This window comes from Choloepus didactylus (genome assembly GCF_015220235.1).
Source record: "Choloepus didactylus isolate mChoDid1 chromosome 25 unlocalized genomic scaffold, mChoDid1.pri SUPER_25_unloc2, whole genome shotgun sequence".
Taxonomy (NCBI): domain Eukaryota; kingdom Metazoa; phylum Chordata; class Mammalia; order Pilosa; family Megalonychidae; genus Choloepus; species Choloepus didactylus.
Genome location: NW_023637607.1, coordinates 4,846,787 through 4,873,478, shown reverse-complemented (window position 1 = coordinate 4,873,478; position 26,692 = coordinate 4,846,787). Strand labels below are relative to the sequence as shown.

Sequence of the window (26,692 nt, the reverse complement as noted above, 5' to 3'; positions counted from 1 at the left end):
CCTTGTCTTTGGTGATTAACTGCTGCCATGTGGCTTCTGCTGACTTGGGATCCAATTATCCCCATTGTGTTTAAGGATTCCAGCTCAGTGACAGCAGTTCCCACAGTAATATCTGACCTACAAAGAAGGGTGACTATAGAACTCTTCAGGGATGACAGAGCTAGTCTCACAAATTTATTCCTCACAGTCCTGGTAAAAGGTGTGTCCTCTGGGCATTCCAGGGGTCTTCCACGGTAAATCCACTCTAACATTCCAATCTTGCTAAGGCTTTGAATCCCCTCCTCTAGGGCAGTTCTGGCATTTTGACCTCAGGTAATGTCAGCCACCTTTTGATCCACATTTCAGCCAACAATCCAAACTGGTAACACACTTTCTAACCCCTCAAGCTGCAACACTGAATGAAGAATCTCTGCTTTGTGGGCCCATATCAATAAATTCAGCCTAATCCAACTTTATATTTCTTCCATCATTATCCCACACCCTTACTATCCATTCCCACACATATTCCCCTGATTTCTGCCTATAAATATTGGAAAACTCATACAGTTCTTTTGGAGTATAGTGTACTTCCTCATGGGCCACACTTTGTACCTCACCCTTTGAGACCTGTTGGGTCTTTAGTCTAGTTATAGGTCTTGAAGCAAAGACTGGTGGGGGTGGGTCATGAAAAGAATTAGAAGTATCCCTCAAGCCATTTACCTCAGGACATTCCATTGCAGTTTCATCTCATGAAACAGGATTAATCTCTCCAGACAGAGAAGTGAGGGCTGCTTCCTCAGGGGAGGTGATTACAGGTTTAGCAGGCACTGAAGGGTTAATCTCTTTAGATGGAGGTTGGATGGCAGGCTCCTCAGGGCAGACTGGAGGTGGGTGATCTTTTTCCTCAGGACAGACCACTACAGGTATATTTAACAAAGACTCAGCAGAATCCAGGTTTCCAATGCCCTCACTGCTATTATTATCAATCCATATGTCCCCATCCCAAGTTTCAGGATCACATTCTTTTCCAATCAATGCCTTTACTTTAACAGCAGACACCCTGCAAGGTTGAGATTTTAGTTTACATTGTAAATCTGCTACTTGCACAATGAGTCTCTGGATCTGGTTTTCAGAAATCTCAAGTCTGCAGCCACAGGAAATAAGATTTTCTTTCAGGGCACACCTAGAAACATTTACGTCTGCCATATGGCACTTATTGTTTCAAATTTGAAGCCTTTAGTTCATCCCAGCAAACCTAAGAGCAACCAGCCAACATCATTATTACCTCTTAACTCTGCAAAACTCTGTTAAGTTGTCAAAAACACTGTCATCCATAGCCTTGCTTCATTGAAGAGTGTGATTAGGCAAATCAAATGGTGATATTTTGCATATCTCCACTGCCAACTCACACCATGGACTGTCAGTGCATTCTTGATTATTGGAAATGGAGTCATTAGTGCCTTTGACTCTAATCAGAGTAGAAAACCAATTGTGAAAGCCCATTTTAAGATTCTGTTTCTCAAGAACCACTCCCGGCACCAAGCTTTATTAGTTAGGGTTCTCTAGGGAAACTGAATCAACAAGAGATATCTAAATATAAGATTTTATGAAAGTATCTCATGCAAATGTGGGACTGCATGAGTCCAAATTACGTAGGGCAGGTAGCGAACTCTGGCAACTCAGATGAAGGTGTTCAATGAATTCCTCAATAAGGCTTTGCTGCTAGCTGAAGAAGTGAAGGTCCTCCCTCTTCCTTAAAAATCCTCAACTGATTGTTTTAAATCCAGCTGATTGAATTCTCTCAATGTGGAAGATATGCTCTTCGTTGATATAATCAGTCAATTGACTGAAGATTTAATAAACCAGCCTTCTGTTTTATTAACCAGCCACAGATGTACTTGCAGTAACGGTTAAGCCCATGCTTGGTTGACTAGACAACTGGGCACCATTACCTGGCCAAAATGACACATGAACCTAACCATCACACTTGTTAACAGATTTTTTTATGCATTTTTTTATTGTGAACTTTAACATGTACACACAACAGTGATAACTTTTAAAGTACGATTTAATAAGTAGTTAGAGAGCAAATTTCAAAGAATATCATGGGTCATGGTTCCACAGCTCCAGCTATTCCCATTATTGTAAAATATAACATATATACAGAAAGGTGTTAACTTTCAATGTACAGCTCAACAAGCAGTTATACAGGTAATTTCAAAAATTGTTATGGTTACATTTCCACAGTTTCAGTTCTTTCCTTATTATGCAATATAGGGTATATTCAGAAAGCTGAAGACTTTCAAAGCACAATTCAGTGAGCAGCTATAGAGCAAATTTCAAAGGATCTTATAGGTTCCACCATGTCATCCAGCTATTCCAACACCACAGCATCTAAAAACATATATATTTAGATAAAGTTTCAGTATACATAGACTTTGTTAAATCCTTTCTTGTGTGTTGCCATCCCTTCCTCTCACTTAATCTCTTTCTCCATCTTCAGGAGTATCTAGGCAGCGATACTTGTTCATATTGAAAGGGGGTGTCGACAGTATGGGGAAGAGGGTTGCATCTGATTGTTGCTCTTAAAGAGACTGTTGCCTCTGGGTTTTAGGACTTGTCTAGCATAGGAATGCTCTGGTGGATTTAAGTTTCTGAGAGAAAAAATTTAGAGAGTGAATGTTTTATTGACTCTCAGGCAGGGACCTAGGTATTTGGGGACTACTTTTGGTAAGGGCATGCCATATTATGGCCACTTGGGATGTCTAGCTGGAGCTTGCATAAGAGAATCCTCCAGGATAGCCTCTTGATTCTATCTGAGATCTCTCAGCCACTGTGACCTCAGCTGCTTACCTTTCTTTTTTCCCCCTTTTTGGTCAAATAGGCATTTTCAATCCCTCGCTGCCAGGGCCAGGCTCATTCCTGGGAGTCATGTCCCACGTAACCAGGGAGATTCATTCCCCTGGCAGTCATGTACCTAGTTGGGGGGGGGGGGTGTGCTTAATGAATTTATTTGCCAAGTTGGGCTTAGAGAGAGCAAGGCCACATCTGAGCAACAAAAGAGGTTCCCTGAAGGTATATGTGAATTATATTGTTTGTTCAAAGATATGAGCAGCTTGCTCTCATGTTCAGAAGACAGAGCAATAGATGATGGGTGTTAGGGAGGGAGGGAGGGAGGGAGAGAGGGAGGGAAAGAAAGAGACAGTGGTGGGACAGGATCTTAAAGGTGATGGATCAGGGTATCGGGGGAGGCGGGTCAGGGTATGATGGAATTCTATGTATGGGGTTTGTATTGTTTTTACAACTATTCCTGTAAGATTGAACTTATTTCAAAATAAAATTTATTATTAAAAAAAAAAAGAGGTTCCCTGGCCTTAGGCATAATTATAGGATGGCTCAGGCTCCTATTTACAATCCTGTTTCACAACAGCAAGCCTCAAGTCAAGGGCTTGATTTATTAAGTAGTGGGTTCCTAATTTCGCTTAGTATATATATACTATCCCAAGATAAATGGTCAGTTTCCTACATTATCTTCACTTAATCATACAATCATCATCACTATCAACTTTAAACAATTAGCATAACATAATATATTCTAGAGCTCTTATCAGCTGCTAATTTTCACCCCTAGTATTAGTATAGTGTTGGTAGGATATTTCTGTTAAATATAGTCTTTAATATGTAATGGGTAGTTTTTCCATATACCCCTGTTGTTAATCCTCTGCACCAGTGTCATACCTTATAAGTATATCATGCTAACACTTATTTAGGCTTGTGGTGCTACTCTGTGGATTACATGCCTTTAAACAACCATTTATGAACATGTTCACTTTCAATGCATCACTGACACTGATACTTATAATCCCATTAACAAACCATAGTCACAAATGACCCTTCCCATACCATTAAGTTCACCCTCATAATCATATCTGTATACGTTAGATTATCATTCCCTCTTCACTAGCTTCTGTTTATCTCTAGGTCCCCTATATTCTACATTATAAGACCCTTATTTTACATTTTTTCACAGAGTTCACATTAGTGGTAACATACAATACCTGTGTGTCTGGCTTATTTCACTCAGCATTATGTCGTCAAGGTTCATCCATGTTGTCATATGTTTCACAACATCATTCTTTCTTACTGCTGTGTAGTATTCCATTGTGTGTATACACCACATTTTGTTTATCCACTCACCTGTTGAAGCACATTTGGATTGTTCCATCTCTTGGTAATTGTGAGCAATGCTGCTGTGAACATCGGTGTGCAAATCTCTGTTCCTGTCACTGCTTTCAGATCTTCTGGGTATATACTGAGAATTGAAATTGCTGGATCATAGGGTAACTCAATATCTAGTTTTCTGAGGAACAGCCAAACTGTCTTCCAGAGTGGCTGTACTATTATACAGTCCCACCTGCAATGAATGAATAAGAATTCCAATTTCTCCACATTGTCTCCGGCATTTGTAGTTTCCTGTTTGTTTAATGGCAGCCATTTCTAATTGGTGTGATATGATATCTCATTGTGGTCTTGATTTGCATATCCCTAATAGCTAGTGAAGATGAAAAATTTTTATATGATTTTTAGCCATTTGTATTTCCTCTTTGTAGAAATGTCTTTTCATATCTTTTACCCATTTTATAATTAGGCATTGAGAATTCATATTGTCATTGAGTTCCAGGATTTCTTTACATATGCAAGATACCAGTCTCTTATCAGATACTGGTTTCCAAATATTTTCTTCCATTGCATTGGCTGCTTCTTAACCTTTTTTTAATGCAATTTTATTGAGATATATTCACATAACATACAATCCTTCAAAGTGTACAATCAGTTGTTCATAGTTGCGCGTTGAACACCACAATCAATCTTTGAACATTTTCATTACTCCAAAAAATAAAATAAAAATTAGAATAAAAAAGAACATCCAAAACTTCCATTCCCTTCCTCCCCCCATCGTTCATTTATCTTTTTTTCACACTCATTCATTGTTTTTTTAAACTTTATCAAAAAATTAAAAAAACAAACAATAAAAAACATTTCAAACAAAACCAAAACAGAGGAATAAGAAAAAACAAATAACCTAAAATAACTACATTGCTTCCAACATGTTCCTAACTTACCCCAAGAAAATAGACTATAACCCAACAAAGGAATACGAAAAATAAATAACCTAAAATAACTACATTTTTGTGAACTTGTTCCTACCATATTCCTCAGAAATAAACAAACCATAATCATTCTTGAGCATTCCCAGAACATTGTTTCTCTCCATAACTTATCTGTTCTTATTAGACTATCATTCCCCCTTCACTGTTTGCTGTCTATTGCTAGGTCCCCTATATTCTACAATACAAACCATTTATTTTACATTTTTCAGAGTGTTCACATTAGTGGTAACATACAATATTTCTCTTTGTGCCTGGCTTATTTCGCTCAGCATTATGTCTTCAAGGTTCATTCATGTTGTCATATGTTTCACAACATTGTTCCTTCTTACTATTGCATAGTATTCCATCATGTGTATATACCACATTTTGCTTATCCACTCGTCTGTTGAAGGACATCTGGGTTGTTTCCATCTCTTGACAATTGTGAATATTGCTGCTATGAACACTGGTGTGCAGATATCTGTTCGTGTCCCTGCTTTCAGATCTTCTGGATATATACCAAGAAGTGCAATCACTGGATCGAATGGTAACTCTATATCTAGTTTTCTAAGGAACTGCCAGACTGACTTCCAGAGTGGCTGTACCATCATACAGTCCCACCAACAATGAATAAGAGTTCCAATTTCTCCACATCCTCTCCAGCATTTGTAGTTTCCTGTTTGTTTAATGGCAGGCAATCTAATTGGTGTGAGATGATATCTCATTGTGGTCTTAATTTGCATCTCCCTAATAGCTAGTGAAACTAAATATTTTTCATTTTTTTTTTTTTGCCATTTGTATTTTTTCTTCAGAGAACTGTCTTTTCATATCCTTTGCCCATTTTATAATTGGGCTGTCTGTACCACTGTCATTGAGTTGTAGGATTTCTTTGTATATGCAAGATATCAGTCTTTTGTCAGATACATGGTTTCCAAATATTTTTCCCATTGAGTTGGCTGCCTCAACACCTTTTTGACAAATTCCTTTGAGGTACAGAAGCTTTTGATTTTGAGAAGTTCCCATTTATCTATTTTTTCTTTCATTGCTTGTGCTTTGGGTAAGGTCTAAGAGGTGACCTCCCAATACTAGGTCTTGGAGATGTTTCCCTACATTGTCTTCTAGGAATTTTATGGTACTGTCTCTTATATTGAGGTCTTTAATGCACTCTGAGTTAGTTTTTGTATAGGGTGTGAGGTAGGGGTCCTCTTTCATTCTTTTGGATATGGATATCCAGTTCTCCCAGCCCCATTTGTTGAAGAGACTGTTCTGTCCCAGTTCAGTGAATTTGGGGTTCTTAGCAAAAATCAGTCAACCATAGATCTAGAGGTCTATTTCCAAATTCTCAATTCAATTCCATTCATCAATATTTCTATCTTTGTGCCAATACCATGCTGTTTTGACTACTGTGGCTTTACAGTAGTCTTCAAAGTCAGGAAGTGTAAGTCCTCCCACTAGGTTTTTCTTTTTTTAGAATGTTTTTAGCAATTTGAGACCCCTTTCCCTTCCAAATAAATTTGATAATGAGCCTTTCCAAGTCTGCAAAGTAGGTTGTTGGAATTTTGATTGGAATTGCATTGAATCAGTAGATCAGTTTGGGTAGGATTGACATCCTAATGGTGTTTAGCCTTTCTATCCATGAACATGGAATATCTTTCCATCTCTTTAGGTCCCCTTCTATTTCTTTTAGTAAAGTTATGTAATTTTCTGTGTAGAGGTATTTTACATCCTTGATTAAGTTTATTCCTAGGTACTTGATTTTTTTAGTTGCTGTTGTGAATGAAATCTTTTCCTTGAGTGTCTCTTCTGTTAGGTCATTTCTAGTGCATAATAACATTATTGACCTATGTGGATTAAGCTTGTATCTTGTCACTTTGCTGAATTTGTTTATTAGCTCAAGTATCTGTGTCATTGATTTCTCAGAGTTTTCCAAATATGAGATCATATCATCTGCAGATAATGACAGTTTTACTTCTTCTTTTCCAATTTGGATGCCTTTTCTTTGTCTTGCCAGATTTCTCCAGCTAGAACTTCTAGCACAATGTTGAATAACAGTGGTGACAGAGGGCATCCTTGTCTCATTCCTAATCTTAGAGGGAATGCTTTCAGTCTCTCACCATTGAGTACTATGCTGGATGTGGGTTTTTCATATATGCCCTTTATCATATTGAGAAAATTTCCTTCAATTCCTACCTTTTGAAGTGTTTTTATCAAAAAAGGATGCTGGATTTTGTCAAATGCTTTTTTAGCATTTATTGAGATGATCACTTGATTTTTTCCCTTTTGATTTCTTGATGTGTTGCATTACATTGATTGATTTTCTTATGTTGAATCACCCTTGCATGCCAGAATGAACCCCACTTGGTCATGGTGCATAATTTTTTTTTAATGTGTCTTTTTATTCAATTTGCAAATGTTTTGTTGAGAATTTTTGCATCTATATTCATTAGAGAGATTGGCCTGTAGTTTTCCTTTCTTGTAGCATCTTTATCTGGTTTTGGTATTAGAGTAATGTTTGCTTCATAAAATGAGTTAGGTAGTGTTCCACTTTCTTCAATTTGTTAAGAATTTGAGTAGGACTGGTGTCAGTTCTTTTTGGAAACTTTGATAGAATTCCCCTGTGAAGCCATCTGGCCCTGTGCTTTTATTTGTCGGAGCTTTTTGATGACTGATTGGATCTCTTTACTTGTGGTTGGTATGTTGAGGTTTTCTATTTCTTCTCTGGCCAGTCTAGGTTGTTCATGTGTTTCCAGGAAAGTATCCATCACCTCTAAATTGTCTAGTCTGTTGGCATACAGTTGTTCATAGTATCCTCTTATGATTTTTTAAATTTCTTGTGGATCTGCAGTAATGTCTCCTCTCTCAAATATTATTTTGTTTATTTGGTTCTTCTCTCTTTTTGACTTTGTCAGTCTAGCTAAGAGCTTGTCAGTCTTGTTGATCTTCTCAAAGAACCAACTTTGGGTTTTGTTTATTCTTTCAATTGTTTTTTTGTTCTCCATATCATTTATTCCTGCTTTAATCCTTGTTGTTTCTTTTCTTCTACTTGCTTTAGGATTAGTTTGCTGTTCATTTTCCAGGTTCTCCAGTTGTTCCATTAGATCTTTGATGTTAGCTCTCTTCCTTTTTAATGTATGCATTTAGAGCTATAAATTTCCCCCTCTATACCAACTTCACTGCATCCCATAAGTTTTAGTATGTTGTGTTCTCATTTTCATTCACCTCTAGATATGTAGCAATTCTCTTGCAATTTCTTCTTTAAACCACTGATTGTTCAGGATTGTGTTGTTTAACCTCCAGATATTTGTGAATGTTCTAGATCTTTGATGGTTATTGACTTCTAGTTGCATTCCATTGTGGTCAGAGAATTGCTTTGAATAATTTCAATCTTTTTAAATTTATTGCAGCTTGTTTTATGCCCCAGCATATGATCTATCTTGGAGAAAGTTCCATGAGCACTAGAGAAGGATTATATCCTGGTGATTCGGGATGTAATGCTCCAGATATATCTGTTAAGTTTAATTTGTTGATCACATTGTTTAGGTTCTCAATTTATTGGTCCTCTGTCTGATTGATCTACCTATAGGAGAGAGTAGTGTATTGAACTCGCCCATGATTATTGTGGAAACATCTATTGCTTCCTTCAGTTTTGCCAATGTTTTTCTTGTGTACTTTGGAGCACCTTTATTGGGTGCATAAACATTTATGATTGTTATTTCTTCTGGGTGAATTTTTCCTTTTACTAGTGTATAGTGTCCTTCTTTGTCTCTTTTGACATCCTTGCACTTAAAGCCTATTTTATCTGATATTAATTTTGCTACCTCTGCTTTCTTTTGGCTGTAGCTTGCATGGAATATTATTTTCCATCCTTTCACTTTCAATCTCTTTGTCGCTGGGTCTAAGATAAGTCTCTTGTATAAAGCTCATTGATGGTACATATTTTTAAATCCATTCTGCCAATATATATCTTTTAATTGGGAAGTTTAAACCATTCACATTCAATGTTGTTACTGTGAAGGCAGTTTTTGAATCAGCCATCTTATCCTTTGGTTCTTATTGGTCAGAACTGTTCTTTCCATCTATTTCTTTAGATTACCCTTACTAACACTCTTCATTCTGTGCCCTTCTCTAGGCCTCTCTCTCCAGTAGAGCTCCTTTAGTATTTCTCGTAGGGCAGGTCTCTTGTTAACACATTCAGCATTTGTCTGTGAAAATTTTAAGCTGTCCCTCAATTTTGAAGGAGAGCTTTGCTGGATAAAGAATTCTTGGCTGGCATTTTTTCTCTTTCAGAATTTTAAATTTGTCTTATCACTTCCTTCTCCTCCATGGTGCCTGCTGAGTAGTCAGTACTTAGTCTTATGTTGTTTTCCTTGTATGTGGTGAATTGCTTCTCCCTTGTTGCTTTCAGAACTTTCTCCTTCTCTTTAGTGTTTGCCAATCTGATCAGAGTATGTCTCGGAGTAGGTTTATTTGGACTTACTCTATTTGGAGTTCATTTGGTATCTCTGATTTGCATATTTATGTCATTTAGAAGGCTTGGGGAGTTTTCTCCAACAATGTCTTCAAATACTCTTCCCAGCCCTTTACCCTCCTCTTCACCTTCTGGAACACCAATCATTCTTATATTTCTGTACTTCATGTTATCCATCATTTCCCTGAGATCCATTTGAAATTTTTTTTTATTTTTTCACCATTCATTCTTTTGTGCTTTCACATTCCATCGTACTGTCTTCGAGTTCACTAATTCATTCCTCCACCTCTTCAAATCTGCTGCTATGTGTCTCAAGAATATTTTTCATTTGATCAACAGTATCTTCTATTTCCATAAGCTTTGCTATTTTTAAATTTACTCTTGCAAATTCTTCTTTATGCTCTTCTAGGGTCTTCTTCATGTCCTTTATATACTGAGCCATGACACTGTTTGTGTGTACTTCTTTCATTAATTGCTCCAAGTTCTGTGTCTCCTTTGGCTTTTTAATTTCTCCATATCCGGGTTATCCATATCTGGTTTCTTCATATGCTTTATAATTTTTGGCTTCTTGGCATTTGCTTATCTTGATAGGGTTCTTTTAGGATATGCAGGATTATTTGAACATTTATCTATAATTTGGCAGAGCTACAACTTGGTGGAGTGCACTTTCCCTGACCTACCAGCAGATGGCACTCTTTAGCCACCTCTTACCCTCAAGTGAGTTCTCCCCCAACTTCATCCAAGCACCAATTTCCCATGTGCACTGGGGACTGCCAGCCCTGTGGGTGAGGGGCATGCCCTGTGCAGTTTAGCAGGAAGTCCGCTCCAGGACACAGTGGTCCCAGCTGTTCCTGGCGCTTTGGGTGGAGTACTCTGGGGTTGTAGAGCTATACATCTCACCTTCCAGCTCAAATGTCCCACAGTCCCTGCCTGACATGCACCCACAAGTCCCTGGGATTGCGGAGGCCTCCTGGCACTTCCGTGTGGCAGCCCTGCCTCTAAGCTGTGCACAGCATGGGCTTCCGTGGAGGAAGGGTGGACGTCATCACAAGCCTGGTGAATCCTGAATTCTCTCAAGGAAGCTCTCGGCCGTGGGGCTGTGAAGTGTCATCTCCCCAGCCAACTGCAAGATGGATGCATGGTGTGTGGAAAGCTGCCCTCTTCCATGCCTGTCTGCCCGCTTCAATTGCCAGTCCCTGGCACGGGGGCTCTTGGCCTCAGGTCTGCAAAGGGTTATCAACTGAGCCAAGTGCTGACGAGGGTTCCCAGGGAGTGGAAGGCTTCTCCCTTCCGCACTCGTCCACCAGCTACAACTGTCTTTTCCTCAGCAGTGTTCTGGGCCAAACACTCACCAGTTTTAAACACAGTCTCTTGGCCTCTCCAAGCACACACACTCTATGGGTGTGGAAGTCCCTGTCCAGCCAGTGGAACCCTGAAACGGCTGTTCTGGAGTGCTCTCTGTCCTTTAGTGTTTTTCATGGAGCAGAATTTTTCTCTTTCTGTCCTAATCCAGCATCTTCCCAGAACTGGCTCCCTTGTTAACAGTTTTTGTTTGTTTTTTTTTTTCCCTATGCCAAACTTTATTTGTTTAATTTTTTAATTCAGTTTTATTGAGATATATTTACATATCATACAATCATCTGTGGCATACAATCAACTGTTCACAGTACCATCACACAGTTGTGCATTCATCACCCCGATCTATTTTTTTGAACATTTTCCTTGTACCAGAAAAAGTAAAAATAAGAATAAAAAATAAAGTAAAAAAAGAACACCCAAATCATCCCCCCACCCTATTTTTCATTGAGTTTTTGTCCCCATTTTTCTACTCATCCATCCATACACTGGATAAAGGGAGTGTAATCCACAAGGCTTTCACAATCACACTGTCACCCCTTATAAGCCACATTGTAATACAATCGTTTTCAAGAGTCAAGGCAACTGGGTTGGAGTTTGATAGTTTCAGGTATTTATTTCTAGCTATTCCAGTACATTAAAACCTAAAAAGGGTTACCTATATAGTGCGTAAGAATGCCCACCCAAGTGACCTCTCGACTCCATTTGGAATCTCTCAGCCACTGAAATTTTGTTTCATTTCGCTTCCCCCTTTTGGTCAAGATGTTCTCAATCCTATGATGTTGGGTCCAGATTCATCCTCAGGAGTCATATTGTGCATTGCCAGAGAGATTTACACCCCTGGGAGTCAGGTCCTACATAGGGGGGAGGGCAGTGAGTTCACCTGCTGAGTTGGGTTAACTGGAGAGAGTGGGCCACATCTGAGCAACAAAGAGGTACTCAGGGGAGACTCTTAGGCACAATTACAAGCAGGTTTAGCCTCTCCTTTGCAGTAATGAGTTCCATAAGGGCAAGCCCCAAGACAGAGGGCTTGGTATACCAAACTGCCAGTCCTCAATGTTTGTGAGAACATCAGCAACAATCCATGTGAGGAAGTTCAACACTTCTGCATTTTGCCCCAGCTCCTCAAGGGGACCCTGAATATACATTTTTGTTCTCTACCCAAATTACTTTGGGATGTGTCACTATTTCACATAAGCTGTACAAACTTACCAGGTCTCACTTCCTATTCAAAGTTCTATGTAATTATAGTATTTGAACAAACTGTATGAGTTAAATTGTTTAGGAAATATAGATCCTGCACCAAATAAACATCTCTTCCCTTGGTCTCACATGGAAGTTGATGTTTTAAAACACAGTCAGTATTGTCTTTTACCCTTTGGCCCAATTTGCTCTAGTCCTAACCAGATCTAGTTCATTCATATCTCTAATTGAAGTCTGGACTTTTTTTCAGCTTTTTTAACAGTTGTGGTATGCACTAATATTGACATTCATATCTGCCAAGCTCTAGCTCTGCGTTTCAGGTGTCACACAGATACCCAGTGTTCCAGGGATCAATCAGGTTATTCACAAAGAGATCAGCCTCTCAGAATCTGGAGATAACTGTTACAGTTCAGGAGTAAATGTGACTGCTATAAGAGCTTATAATTTAGGGACCATTACAATAAGCATTCCCCTAACAAGCTGTGCTCTAAGATTCAATTATAAGTTTACACATTGTAGTTAGTCCATACTGGTGAGGCATTATAGTGTTTCCCTTTGTTTCTGGTGTAATTCACTCAAAATGCTGTCTACAGGATCCATTCACCTCATTGCGTTGCATGTCTCACAGCTTCACTTCTCCTCACAGTTACTCAATATTCTATTGTTTGCTCACACACAGTTCATCATTGTTTCTCAGTCAATGTACCCTTAGGCCACCTCCACCCACTGCAAATCATGTATACTGCCTCCATAAACACCAGTGTGCAAATGTCCATTCATGTCCCTGCTCTCAGATCTTCCAAGTATATGCCCCCTAATGAGGTTGCAGGACCTTATGGCACCCACATACTTAGCTTCTTGTGGAACAACCACACTGTCCTGCAGAAAGGCTACATCATTCTGCCTCCTAACCAATAGTAAATAGGTACATCCCTTTCTCCATGTTTTCTCCAGCACTTTTATCCCTATTTATATTTCTTCCTATAATTTTACTGAGCTATATTGATATACCATACAATTATCCACAGTGTACAATCAGTTGTTCACTGTATCATCGTATAGTTGTGCATTTATCACCACAGTTGGCACTTGAACATAATGAGTACTAAGAAAAAAATTTTGCTCTTTTTAAATGAATAAAAAAGATAATAAAAAGAAAAATAAAATATCATACAATTGAATATAATAGTAGGATCAGACAACACCACTACAAAGAGGAGAATTTCTCTCTCTCTGCCCTAATCTGCCATCTTTCCGGAACTGGCTCCCCTGTTAAGTTTTTGACTTAAAGTCTATTTTATCTGATATTAGTATAGCTACCCCAGCTCTCTTCCAGTTACTACTTGCATAGGCATATTTTTTTCCCATCCTTTCACTTTCACCCTCATGTCTTTGTATTTAAGGTGAGTCTGTTGAAAATAGCATATAGTTGGGTCTTGCTTCTTTATCCATTTTGCCAATCTCTGCCTTTTGAGTTTAATTCATTTACATTTAGGGTAATTACTGATAATGCAGTAGTTTCTTTTGTCACTTAGCAATTTTGGGTATGTAAGTTAGACCTTTTTTGCCCCTCAATTATTCCATTATGCCTACAGCTATATTATTTTTTGTCTACTGTACCATTTTGAGTACCTTCTCATTTCTTTCTGAATATATTTCTCATGCATTGTCTTTGTGGTTACCATGGGGTTAAAATTTTAACATCCTAAATCTACAACAATAAAATTTGATTTGAGACCAACTTATTTTTAACAGCACACACTTAAGACTGTTCCTCTACCCCTTTGCCCCCCACCTTTTTTTTTTTTTTTTTTTTGGTACGTGTTACAAAGTATATCTGTTATCTGTGTATATATACTGTATGTCCATAACCATTCATGTATCATTTTTTTAATGGATTTGCACTTTAGCACCTTTAAGAAATGGAGTTATATAACGAACAATACAATACAATAGTACTGGCAATTATAAGTACCCACATGGTTACCTTTACTGAAGGTTTTTTGTTATGCTGCTTTGATCCAGTTTGGCGTCTTTTCCTGTTAGTCTGAAGAACTCCCTTTAGCATGGCTTGTAGGGTAGGTACAGTGGTAAATTACTCCCTCGGCTTTTGTTTATATGGGAACATCTTAATCACTCTACTTTTTGGAAGAAAATCTTGTCAGATATAAAATTCTTGGTTGGCAATTCTTTTCTTTCAGCACTTTAAATATTTCATTCCGCTGCCTCCTTGCCTTCATGGTTTCTGACGAAAAATTGGCACTTAATCTTATTAGGATTCTCTTGTACGTAACACATTGCTTTTCTCTTGCAGCTTTCAGAACTCTCTCCTTGTCCTTGGCAGTGGAGAATTTGATTACTAAGTGTCTGTGTGTGGTTCTTTTTGAGTTTATCTTGTTTAGGGTTCATTGGGTTTCCTGAATGTATATATTTCTATCTTTCATCAAATTTGGGAAGTTTTTTTCTGCCCTTATTTTTTCAAATGTTCCTTTTGCCCTTTCCTCTTTCTTCTCCTTCTGGGACTACTACAATGTGTATATTGGTATGCTTGATGGTGTCCCACAGGTCTCTTAGGCTCTGTTTGTTCTTTTTAATTCTTTTTTCTTTCTGTTCTTCAGATTGAATCTTTTCAGCTATCTTGTCTTTGAGATCACTGATTCTTTCTTCTGCCACCTCCAATCTGTTGTAACTGTCTAGGGAAATTTTCATTTCAGTTATTGCGTCCTTCAACTCCAGTATTTCTCTGGAAAGATTCCCATATTGTTTGTTCATTGTTTTCCTCATATCCTTTAGTTCTTTCTCTACGTTTTCTTTTATCTCCGCAAGCATATTGAGGATCATTATTTTAAAGGCTCTGTAAGGTAAGTCTAAAATTTGTTCCTGAAGAGGCTTCTGAGTTTTTGTCTTGGTCTTCTGGATGGGCCAAAATTTCCTGTGTCTTTGTATATCTCATATATATATATATATATATATATATTTTTTTTTTTTTTTTGCACATTGCACTTTCAATATTTTAAAGTGTTTACTCTGGGATTTAGTCCCTGAGCTGTCTATCCCTTAAATTTGTATCCAGTTAGTGATATGACAGAGATTTTCTTGAATGCCAGGAGCTAATTAAAACAAACAAACCAATAGAAAAAGCACCTTTCACTGTCTTTGCAAATTGGCTCTGCTTTTGCTGGTGGTATCCTCCAAAGCTGAGTCCTCCTATCAAGAAAATCAGCCCAAGGGAAATGGGAAGTGCAGGATCCTGTCTTTTATGTGCCTGCACGGAGCCAGAGCCAGGAAGCCTGCTTCTTTTCCTGGGCTTGTGCTTGCTAGAGGCTTTGGGAATTCCCCATTTACAGTTTACAGGCGTTTGAGTGGACGCCTCCTGTACACTCTTTGTAACAGAGCTCCTCCCTCTCCTGTGTGCTCTCTAATGAGACTTAACAGAGGTAGTCCTTTCCCCCAGGCTGCTTCAACTTGTTTTTTACACTGTCCCAGCTGTCTGCAATAGGCTTCTCTGTCCTCAGGACAAACTCTGGGAGGGCAAGACTGAGACAGGTTACCCTGCTCAGTCTCTTAGACATCCACTTGACAGATTGGCACTGATACACATGCACCCCAGTATGCACACAGGGGCCACTCTGCTCCCTCTGGAAGAGGGCCAGGGACCCACAATGGGAACACAAGTTGGTTCCACCCTGTGTTGTGGGGGGTGGGGGGTAGAGGAGGGGCCAGCAAGGACACCAGGAGCTTCTTCTACGGCTTTTGAACTGTTTTCTTAATTCAGCACTATCTGGTTAATGGATTAATGCAGCCCTCTGCTTTCTCACAGTTTTGAGGAACTTACTATCTTTAAGATTTCTTGGCCACCTCTGCCCCGGGGGTTGGAATAGTGGCTGCCCTCAGAGCCAGCCCCTGGTGAAATGAAGTAGCTGATCAAAGGGAGAGATTTGGGAACAGACTGCACACACCCAGAATTTTGGACTAGTTCTTTATGTCCTATCCTGGCTCCAGAAAGCTGTAGCAGGAGCCCAAGCTCTAGTCCCCACTGCTGTTTGCCATGAGGCTGGGGAAAAGGGGATGATAGCCGCAGCAGGGAAGGTGAAAGCCACTGGTATTTATCTCAATTTACCAGCCTCTTCCTCCTGCTCCTTCCTGGATGCTGCCCAGTTTTCCTCTAAGCTCTGGAGTTTCAAAGTGGTTGATTCAGACAGCTCCTGCCAGTTTGAGAGTTGTTTTGTTGGAGGGACTGATTACTGGAACTTCCCACTCTGCTGTCTTCCCACAATCCTCTAAGCCAGCTTCTGTTCTCAGAGGGAGTGTTCCGCTTCGATGCCTCCGTGCTGTTTGGACACTGACCAGCAAACCGCTCACCTGACATTGAGAACAATTTCATTACTCATCCATCCAAAGTATACAATCAATGGCTCACAGTATCATCATATAGGTGTGCATTCATGGCCACAATCAATTTTAGAACATTTTCATTACTTCACCTGACATTTAAACCTGTTTCTTGGGTCCCCTAAACAACCCTGGCCTACACAGAGAGCCATGCAAATGGTTCAGATATGATTTCCCCCCATCACTGTAACTAATACATTTGGCTTCCTCCTTCCCATATTTCATTGGTCACCAAGTCTCAGTGATCCATTTCTTCCAAATTTGGAAGCCACCACCTTCTCTCCTCCCTACACTTTGAAGTCTCTTCCCAGGGTTGTCTGGACAATCTCACTATGCCTCCCTCCTCTCAGTTTCTTCTCCCTACCTGCATCTGGTCTCTTCCTTAAAAGAAAGAGCAATTTAAGTCTCTCATTGAAAATTCTCCTGGCTAAAACATAAATCTTTCTAGACATCTCATTGCCTAAGGCAGGTGTATGAATCTCCTGTTACTGCTGTAACAAATTACTATAAACTCGGTGGTTTAAAACTACACTGGTATATTATCTTATAGTTCTGGAGGTCACAAGTCCAAGAGTCTTGGGCTAAAATCAAAGTGCTGGCAGGACCACATTCCTTCTAGAGGCTCTAGGGGAGAATCTGGTTTGTTGCTTTTTCCAGCTTCTAGAGGCCATGTGCATTCCTTAGCTCACGGCCCCTTCCTCTCCATCTTCAAACTCAGCAGTTGCCTCCTCTGACCTCTGCCTCCATTGTCACAGCTCCTTCTCTGACTGACCCTCTTGCCTATCTCTTATAGGGACCCTTGTTTACATTGGACCCACATGGATCCACCCTCTCCTCACCTCAGATTCTTTAACTTAAGCACATCTGCAGAATCATGCATCCACAGGTTCCAGGGATCAGGACATGAACATCCTGGGGGCCATTATACTGCTCACTGCAGTAGGGGCACCAAAATTTTTTGTAAAGAGTCTGATAGTAAATATTTTAGGTTTTGTGGGCCATATGGTCTCTGTCATCAGGACCAGCTGCCTAACTTTCAGGGCCTAGAGCAAAACAGAAATATGAGGCCACTTATTCATAAATTAAGAATTTCAAAACAGTGACAACAGAAGCGTAAGGGGCCCTGTAAGACTACACACACTGCATATTCCTGTGGATATGCACAGTTGGCCCACCCTATAGCAGTTACTCAACACTGCCTCTACATTATAGCTTGAAAGTAGCCACAGGCAACGTGTGAATGTCAGGCATGGCTGTGTGCCAATAAAACTTTACTTGTGACCACTGGAATTTCTATTTCATGCAATTAAAAAAAAAATTTTTATTTTGAAATAATTTCAAACTTAGAGGAAAGTTGAAAAAATAATATACAGAGAACAATACAATACAGAGAACTCTAACATACTCCATTGTTCTAGTATGCTAAGCTACTCAAAGCAGATACCATGAAATGCATTGGTTTTTATGATGGGAATTTATTAGCTTACAAGCTCACAGTTCTGAGGCTGTGAAAATGTCTGAATCAAGGCATCATCAAGATGATACCTTCTTCCTGAAGACCAGCTGTGACAATCCTGAACTCCTCTGTTATATGGCAAGGCACATGGTGGCATCTGCTGGTCTCTCCCTTCTTTTTTGGGTTTCACTGCTTCCAGCTTCTTGCTTCCATGGCTTTCTCTCTCTGTCTGAATTTCATTCACCTATAAAAGACTCCAGTAAGAGGATTAAGACCACCCTGAATGAGGTGGGTCATATCTTAAGATCCTATTCAACAAAAGATCCTACTTACAATGGGTCCATACTCACATGAATGGATTAACTTTAAAAACACACTTCTCTGGGGTACGTACAGCTTCAAACCATCACACCCCTCCCCTGATAACCAGATTTACTAACGTTTAACATTTTGCCACATTTGTTATATCATCCGTCAATGATCTATCATCTACCCATCCATCCATTTATCTATCTTCTAAACATTTGAGAGTAGGTTGTAAACATCATGCTCCTTGAACACTCAATACTGCCATGTATATTTCCTAAGAACAAGGATATTCACAAACATAACCACCCTAAGTACAATTATCAAGTTTAAGAAACTTAACATTGATAGGAAGCTCACAGTCTATATTCCAATTTTTCATATGTTCTAATAATATGCTTTTGGGCCTTTTTTCCTCCATTATCAGATCCAGCCCAGGGTCATGAATTGCATTTAACTGTCATTTTCTCTTTAGTCTTTCTCTCTCTTTTTAAAAGTCTCTCTCTCTCTTTTTAAGAATACAATTTCCAGTGTTGTGCTATCATCACTACCTTCCATTACCAAAGCTTTTCCATCATCCCAGGCAGAAATCTTGTGCCCATTATATTTCATGTAATTTTCACAGGTCACAAAATATTATTTTTGTTTTGATTTTTTTCAACCATTAAAAAATGGAAAAACCATACTTAGTACAAAAATAGGTGGTGGGGTAAATTGGTTTGTAACCTGCCAACTCTAGGCATTCAGGATGAAATCCCAACTGCTCTGCCTCACCCCCTAAGGCTCTCTGCAGCCACAGCAAGACATCATTCCGGTTTCATCTGGTCATCTCTTCCCTCACCACCTGCATCCCTGCACCTCCCACATCTCACTGCTCGAGAGCAGGAACCCAGGCTAAAGCATCTTTGTATCTCCTGACTTCACAGACCCTCGATATCTTGTGCTGAAGGAATGGACAATGACTTAGGGGGAAAGCAAGAGCAATCTGGAACCACAGTGGCTCAAGTATACTCTGAGCTCCTACTCCCAAGGACCAAAACTACACTTCTTACAGGAAAAAAAAAGGAAAGGAAAAAAGCAAGCAACTTTTTCTCAAATTCAGACCATAGGAAAAAGGAACTCTAGGAATAGGCAGACCTGAGTTCAGATCATGGCTCTGTCCCCTGTGCACCTGGGCAAGTCACTTCCATTGCTCTTAGGACTGAGTCTCAACTCAATATGATCAATGAGGCCCTGTGTGGTCCATCCCTGCCAGTCTCTACCACTGGCCTTTTCTCAGTTCCTATGTGTGCCAGGCTCCTACCTGCCTCAGGGCCTCTGTATTTGTTGTTTTTTTCTATTTGAAACGTTCTGCTCCTTCTTAGCTTGGTAGTTCACCCTTCCTACCTCAGCTGTAACACCACTGATACGGAAATCTTCCCTGCCCACCCTAAAACGAGGTCACGTCCTACTGTTACATGCTTTGCTGATGCTCCGAATCTCTTTCAGATTGTAATTATTTGCATAATTTATTATCATTATGAATAAAAGCTAAGATTTATTAAGTACCTCATGCCAGATTCTGTTCTAGAGATTCTAAATGGGTTATTTCACCTAATTCTCACAGTACCTTCAGCAAGTATTATAATCACCCCCATTTTACAGATGGGGAAACTAAGTCTCAGAAAGATAAAATAATTTGCCCAAGGTTACTCAGCTAGTAAATGTTGGAGCCCCCCTCTTAAACCTGGCCCTGCAAGCTGACTCTAAGTTCTGTGAGGGCAGAGGCCACGTCTGCATGGTCACTGTTGTATGCCCAGGGCTGGAGCCTGTACCTGGTGCTGATGGCCTAACAGAAATGACATCCCAGTAGTAACGAGCACACCTAGTAATCAGATCTTGGTATCTAAAACCATTCTCTGATAAATGGAACCTGGGTTCCTTGGAGAAATGGCTGATTTGAGGCCGGGGGCAAGAAAGATGAGCCTGGAGCATCTTGCTGTTCAAGTAAGTAAGAAAGCACTTCAAAACAAAACAACACAAAAAAAACACACTGATGGGAATATGTCAGCAGGGCACAGGAGCCAACAGAAAGAGGTCCCAGTTGCCAACGCTGGTACAATGGTATGCAACAAAATAAATAAAGTTGTCTTGGGTTGTAACCTAAAGTATAAAATAAAAACAAGTCCATACTGATCTAATTAAATGATTGGCTGAATTAATACATGGTAATGAAGAGAGAAATCTTCCATGCAGAATTCCAAATAATTTATGTAGACACTCTACCCTGAAGGAGAGGGAGCATAACTCCCCATCCCTTAAATGGGTTGTGCCATGCCTTCCTTCCAAAGATCCAATAAGGAAAGGGCGGGGGTAAAGTATCTTCACAATGAAGAAACCCAACAAATGGTACCTCAGCCAGATGATCAAGGCCAACATCAACAGTCAAAAATAACCTTGACAGCATGTCCTCTTGATATGACGTGATAAGAAGGACACTTTACTTCTGTGTTCTTCCTCCCAAGAACTTTTAATCCTGGTTTGTTTGTTTGTTTTTAATTCAGTTTTATTGAGACATATTCACGTATCATACAATCATCCCTGGTGTACAATCAACTGTTCATAGTACCATCATATAGTTGTGCATTCATCATCATCACAATCAATTTTTGAACATTTTCCTTACACCAGAAAGAAAAAGAAAAAAAAAAAAAAAAAGTAAAAAAAGAACACCCAAATCATCCCCCCCATCCCACCCTATTTTTCATTTAGTTTTTGTCTGATTTTTCTACTCATCCACCCATACAATGGATAAAGGGAGTGTGAGCCACAAGGTTTTCACAATCACATGGTCACCCCATGTAAGCTACATAGTCATACAATCATCTTTAACAATCACGGCAACTGTGTTGCAGTTTGATAGTTTCTTATTTACTTCTAGCTATTCCAACACACTAAAACCTAAAAAGGGATATCTATATTGTGCATAAGAATGCCCTCCACAGTGACCTCTCGATTCCATTTGAAATCTCTCAGCCACTGAAACTTTATTTTCTTTCATTTCACTTCCCCCTTTTGGTCAAGAAGATTTTCTCAATCCCAGGCTCATCCCTGGGACTCATATCCTTTGTGTAATTCTGGTTTAATGAGAAACGCATTAGGTAAATCCCAGGAGAAGGACATCCTACAGAATACCTGTCCCTCAAAATGGTCAAGGTCATCAAAAACAAGGAAAGGGCTGATAAACTGCCATGGCCAAGAGGAACCCAAAGAGATGTGATGACTAAAGTCATGTAGGATCCTGGATGGGATCCTGGGACATAAAAAGGACATTAGGGAGTGACGGATGCACAACTATATGGTGGTACTGTGAACAACTGATTGTATGCTTTGTATGCCTGTATGGTATGTGAATATATCTCAATAAAATTGAATTATTTAAAAAAAAAAGGACATTAGGGAAAAACTAAGGAAATCTGAATAAAGTCTGGACTTTAGTTAATAATAATGCGTCAATATTGGTTCATTAATTGTAACAAATGTGTTGAACAAATTCAAGCTGTTATTAATAGGGGAAACTAGGTGTGGGGTATATGGGAACTCTGTACTATCTTCACAGTTTTCCAGGAAACCTAAAATGGTTCTAAACAATAGTCTACTATTACTACTACTAATAATAAAGCATTAATACATGAATGAAGGGCTTCCTTCTCCATCACAGAGACAATGACAATGATTACAGCTCCCACCTCATAGAGCTATTGTGAAGATTACATAAGAGAATGCATAGAAAGCATTTAGCACACAGTATGCCCTTAACAGCTGAGGGCCTGCCTCTGCTGCCCTAAACTTATGCCATCCACTGTGGGAGCCACTCCCTTATGAGGCCATATATATTAAAATTAATTAAAATGAAATGCAATTAAAAATTCCTCAGTGGCACCGGCCACATATCAGGCACCCAAAAGCCACATGAAGTTAGTGACTACTGAATTGGACAATGGAAATATAGTACATACCCATCATCCCAGAAAGTTCTACCAGACATTGCACTAAACAATAATAGCATAATTATTTGTCCAATGTCCTCAGTTCCTTCAGGTTCTTCCTCCACTGCCATCTTTGGAATTTGATACCTTTCCCACTGCCCTCTTTTAAATTGCAACCCCGATATTCCCCATCACCCTTCTCCAAATTGCTTTTCTCCTTACCACTTTTCACCATTTGATGTGGCATCCACTTGATTGGTTTCTTTTCTGCTTCTGGGTCTAAACTGGCAAAGTGTGGCTCTTGAGCCCTTGGAATGTGGCCAGCTGGACTTGAGATGTGCTGTGACAGATTTTAAAGACATGTGGAGGAAAAAAACTTTAAAAAGATCTCATAATTTTTTATATTGATTATACATTGAAATAATGATGTTTTGGACATCTTAGGTTACATAAAACATTATTAAAATTCATATCACCCATTTTTCCTTTTAAATTTTTGAACTTGGCTACTAGCATAAGAATACTTAAATTACACATGTGGCTGGCATTTATAGCTGACTTATATTTTTATTGAACATCGCTGGTCTAGAACGTAAGCCACTAGAAAATTTAAAATTACACATGTGGTTCACATCTGTGGCTCGCTTATATTTTTACTGGACAGCACTCATCTAGAATATCAGCCCAGTGAGGGCAGGTTTTCATGTCTGATCTCTGCCCAGTGTCTGCCACACAGTAGGTGCTCAATAAAGTTTTACTGAATGAATGTTAGTTTGCCCTAAAAGCCAGCGCTGATGAAGCGCTGACTAAATTCCAGGCCCTCCTCCCCACCACACCAGATAAGGACACTGAGGCCCGGAGAGGTGACGTCAGCCTCTGCCCAGTAGCAGAGAAACGTCGGGGCCGGGATTCGAACCCGTGACCTGTACCTGTAATCCTGACACGAGGACCCTACCTGGCAGGGCGGCGGCAGCGGGGCGGACAGGCTTGTGTCACATGGCCGGTACTCGACAAGGGACACCGCTCCTTAGCCCACCTCCCTCGGCCGCTTAGGACCTTCTTGGAAGCGGGATCCGACAAGCCCCTCCGCGGCCATCGCCGGCCACCCGCGTCCCCGCCGATCGCCGAGACCCTCCGCAGGCGGCGCCGGCCGGAAGTCCCGCCCTCCCCGCGCGCTCCGAAGCACCGCGACAGCCGTGCCGGCCAATAGGAATCGCGCCGTGGCAGGCGCCGGCCAATGGGCGCGCGCGCCTGGGGGGCGTGTCCGGGCCGCGGGCCGGAGCGGGTCGTGCGCGCTGAGGAGGAGCCGCCGCCGCCGCTGCCGTCGCCGCCGCCGCCGCTACCGAGGCCGAGCGGAGCCGTTAGCGCCGCGCCGCCGCCGCCCGCCCACCCCGGAGCAGCCCCGGGCCCGCCCGCCCGCGTCCAGGTGAGAGGGGAGCCTTCGGCGGCGCCCGGCGGGGTAGGCCGCGCCAGGCCTGAGCTCGCCTGACCCGGCCGCGGGCGCCCGCGGGCCTGCACCGGCCGAGGGCCAGGCCGCACCAGGCCGGGAGGGGACGCGCGAGGGCTGCGGGCGAGTGGGGGCCGGCCGGTGTGGGCGCCGGCGACAGGCCCCGGGCCGGATTCCTCGGCCGCCGCGAGGGGTGGGCGAGGGAGACACGGCGTGAGCGCGCGCCTGGCGGCCGGGACGAGCGCTCGGCCCTCCGTGTCCCGGCGGTCTTGGGAGCCCGGGATCCGGGGGCGGGAGCGTGAAGCCATAGATCTGAGAGCGGGGTGAGCGCCGTCTGCGCGCAGAGGTCACGGCCCACGGATTCGCTCCCTCGGGAATTCCTACATATTCTTTTGTGGTTGTTGTCAGAGGACCGCGGCCAATCTGGAGTCCTTTCCGAAGTGTGCAAATCCTTCAGTATGTATGGGAGTCCTAGAAAAATATTTATTTTTGGGCGCCATCTCTAACAAAGCTGTTCACGGGGCGTGGGACGTTCGGATTTGTAAAATGTGTGTGTGTTGAAAACACAAACTGCACGCAATTGAACAATGGGGGATGGATGCTTTTCCTTCCTTTTTCGGTGTCCCTTGCTTCTAGGTTTGTTAAAATGGGTACTAATACTTACTGTGTGTATGAGGAATGGGGGAGAACTTTGCATGTGCTGCTCTTGGAGGGACAGAACCCTCCTTACTGAAAGTATTCAAGTGGGAGCCGGATGGCCAGTGCTCCAGAAATGGGAACACAGGGCGGATGATGGGACAAGAAGAGGGTTGCCCAGCTTCTGTACTACTGACATTTTGGGCTGGATAAGTCTTGATTGTGGGGGACCGTTTTGTGCATTGTAGAATGTTTAGCAGCATCCATGGCCTCTTCTCACCAGATGCCAGCAGCATCTCTTCCCCCTCCCTACTCCCTGCCCCCCACCCCCACACAGGAGAATCAGAAATGTCTCCAGGCATTGCCAAAAGTCCCCTGTGGGGCAAAATGGCCCCCATCCCCAGAATGAGAATCACTGGACTTGATGATCCTCCACTAAGAGTCCCTCTAGCCCCAGCCTTCCCTCTGATTCACCAGGCTCCAAGGCTCCCAAGACCATAGACAAACTCAACTATGGGTTGAGTTTAGCTGCCATATCTGTGAAATGGGGAGGTTGAGAGCACTGCTGTGCAGATTTAAGTAAATGGTCTGGGAAGCCAGAGTGTTGTGCGGGGCCTTTGTATGGTAGGGACTGAATATATGATGTTGTAAATAATCTCCAGTATTTGTTGAGAACTTATTTTTGCTTGGCACTTCACAGACATCTATCCCCGACTCTTGATGCAGCTATAATTAATATTTTACAAACAAACAAACTGAGGCAGAGGTGGGTCACTTGGTAATGACCAAACTGACACAGTAAAGTGGCCAAGGTCAGATTTTAACTCTGATTCAAAAGCTCTTACTCTTAACCACAGGGTTTTACTGCTCTTAAAATCACAGCAGTCTGGGAGACCCTGAGAGACAGTATTTCAAGGAATTCCATTCAGTTGTTATTGAGCATCCCCTGTGTGCTGGGTTCTGTTATAAAATTCTGCCACTTAGAGGTCCATGTAGAGGCTGAGATACGTGAATGTCTCAAAATGTGGAAGGTAATAACGTTTATGTTGAAGCCCTAGCTTTGAGGGGGCCAGAATTTCAGTTTAGTTGTGTCAAATCTGAGGTCATGGGACAGCAAGTTGAAAATGAGAGAACTAGGAAAGTGCTTTTTCTGGTGTTAGCTTTATTGCCCCTCGCAGTCAGACCATACTCCTGGCTTCCTGTCTCTGTTCTCTTTCTGTAGCCCAGCAAGAGTTGTCTTTAAAACAAGGATCTGATCATGGCACTCCTGATTAAAAGTCTTCAGGTGGGGAAAAAACAATTTTCTTCTTCAGGTGGCTTACAAGATGAAGTCACAAGCCCTCAGCTCAGGATTCCAGGTCTTTCACACTCTAATGCTCCCTTCCTTTCTAAATTCATCTACACAGAACCCCCCCCCCCCCCCAAACTCTGGCCCTCTGTTGCTCCAGCTGCCTGGAATGCTGTTCTCTTCCACCTGGAGAGCTCTCCCTCATGCTGCATGGCCCAGCTCAGAGCTCACTCACGGCTTGAAGTCTTCTCCAACTCCCACCCTTCCTCCACCCCCACCAGAATTAACTGTTCCCTCTCTTGTGCCCGTTCAGTTTTTATTTGAATCCAATTAAATGGTATCGAGAGAAGTGTGTTTACAGCTTTTCACCCCTAGATGGCAATAGTGAAGCAGTGAGGCCCATCTAAGTCATCGGGTCAACGAAACCAGCCGGTATAAGGGAAGTGAGTCTTGCTTCCCTCCTTCAGCTAACTCCCTTTGATCCGCTGGTGTGTCCCAGCTGCTGTGCTGGCTCTAGGGAGGCAGCAGTGTATACAGTATGGGGAGCTTATTTTATTCCACTCTGGTGATTACAGTGAGAAGTTATGAACTGGCTGATAGGGAAGCACAGAAAAAGGCGCTGTTAACTAAGACTTGGTGGGCAGAAGAGATGGCAGAAGGCTTCCTGGAGATGGCGAGGTGTGAAGGCTAGGGTGGAGTTAGCCAAAATCCTTCCAAAATGAAGAAGGGTTTTGCAGGATGCAGGAACCAGCATTAACAAAAGCACGGAGGTGGAAACATCTCAGTTTGTTCAGGGAACCACATGGGGTTTGGTGCTTGAGGAACAACAAGGACAGATGTGATAGAGGCAAGGTGAGGGGGACAGGTCAGTTCCAGTCGTGAAGGACTCCACATCTGTCTGTTGTATGCAGACGTATCCTGCAGGCTGGGCCAGGGGTGACGATTGAATAGTTTTAGTCCACAAAGTGAGGGAGTCAAATTTGCATACAGCAGGAAGAAATGGAGGGGGATAAAGCTAAAGGCCAGAAAACCAGTTAGGAGGG

General features: G+C 41.5%; 1 protein-coding gene and 1 long non-coding RNA gene across 6 annotated transcripts in view; one reads left to right on the top strand and one right to left on the bottom strand.

The window, feature by feature from the left end:
- Nucleotides 1-1,995: 1,995 nt before the first annotated feature.
- Nucleotides 1,996-23,433, bottom strand: LOC119525669. 5 transcript variants are annotated; one of them, XR_005214991.1, is made up of 5 exons: nt 23,234-23,433; nt 22,501-22,618; nt 18,094-18,258; nt 16,277-16,518; nt 1,996-2,373 (listed from the first exon to the last, which is right to left on the bottom strand). It is a non-coding gene; the product is annotated as an uncharacterized LOC119525669 (long non-coding RNA). The 5 variants fall into 5 exon arrangements; XR_005214989.1 differs by lacking the exon at nt 1,996-2,373 and having other exon boundaries at nt 15,214-16,518; nt 18,036-18,258; XR_005214990.1 differs by lacking the exon at nt 1,996-2,373 and having other exon boundaries at nt 15,214-16,518; nt 18,044-18,258.
- Nucleotides 23,434-23,626: 193 nt separating this feature from the next.
- The window catches only part of ELAVL1 (ELAV like RNA binding protein 1), a 39,874-nt gene continuing 36,808 nt past the window's right edge, over nt 23,627-26,692 (top strand). Inside the window, exon 1 of the mRNA XM_037824381.1 lies at nt 23,627-23,704. The gene's annotated coding sequence lies outside the window, so the exon portion shown is untranslated. The remainder of the gene's footprint in view (nt 23,705-26,692) is intronic.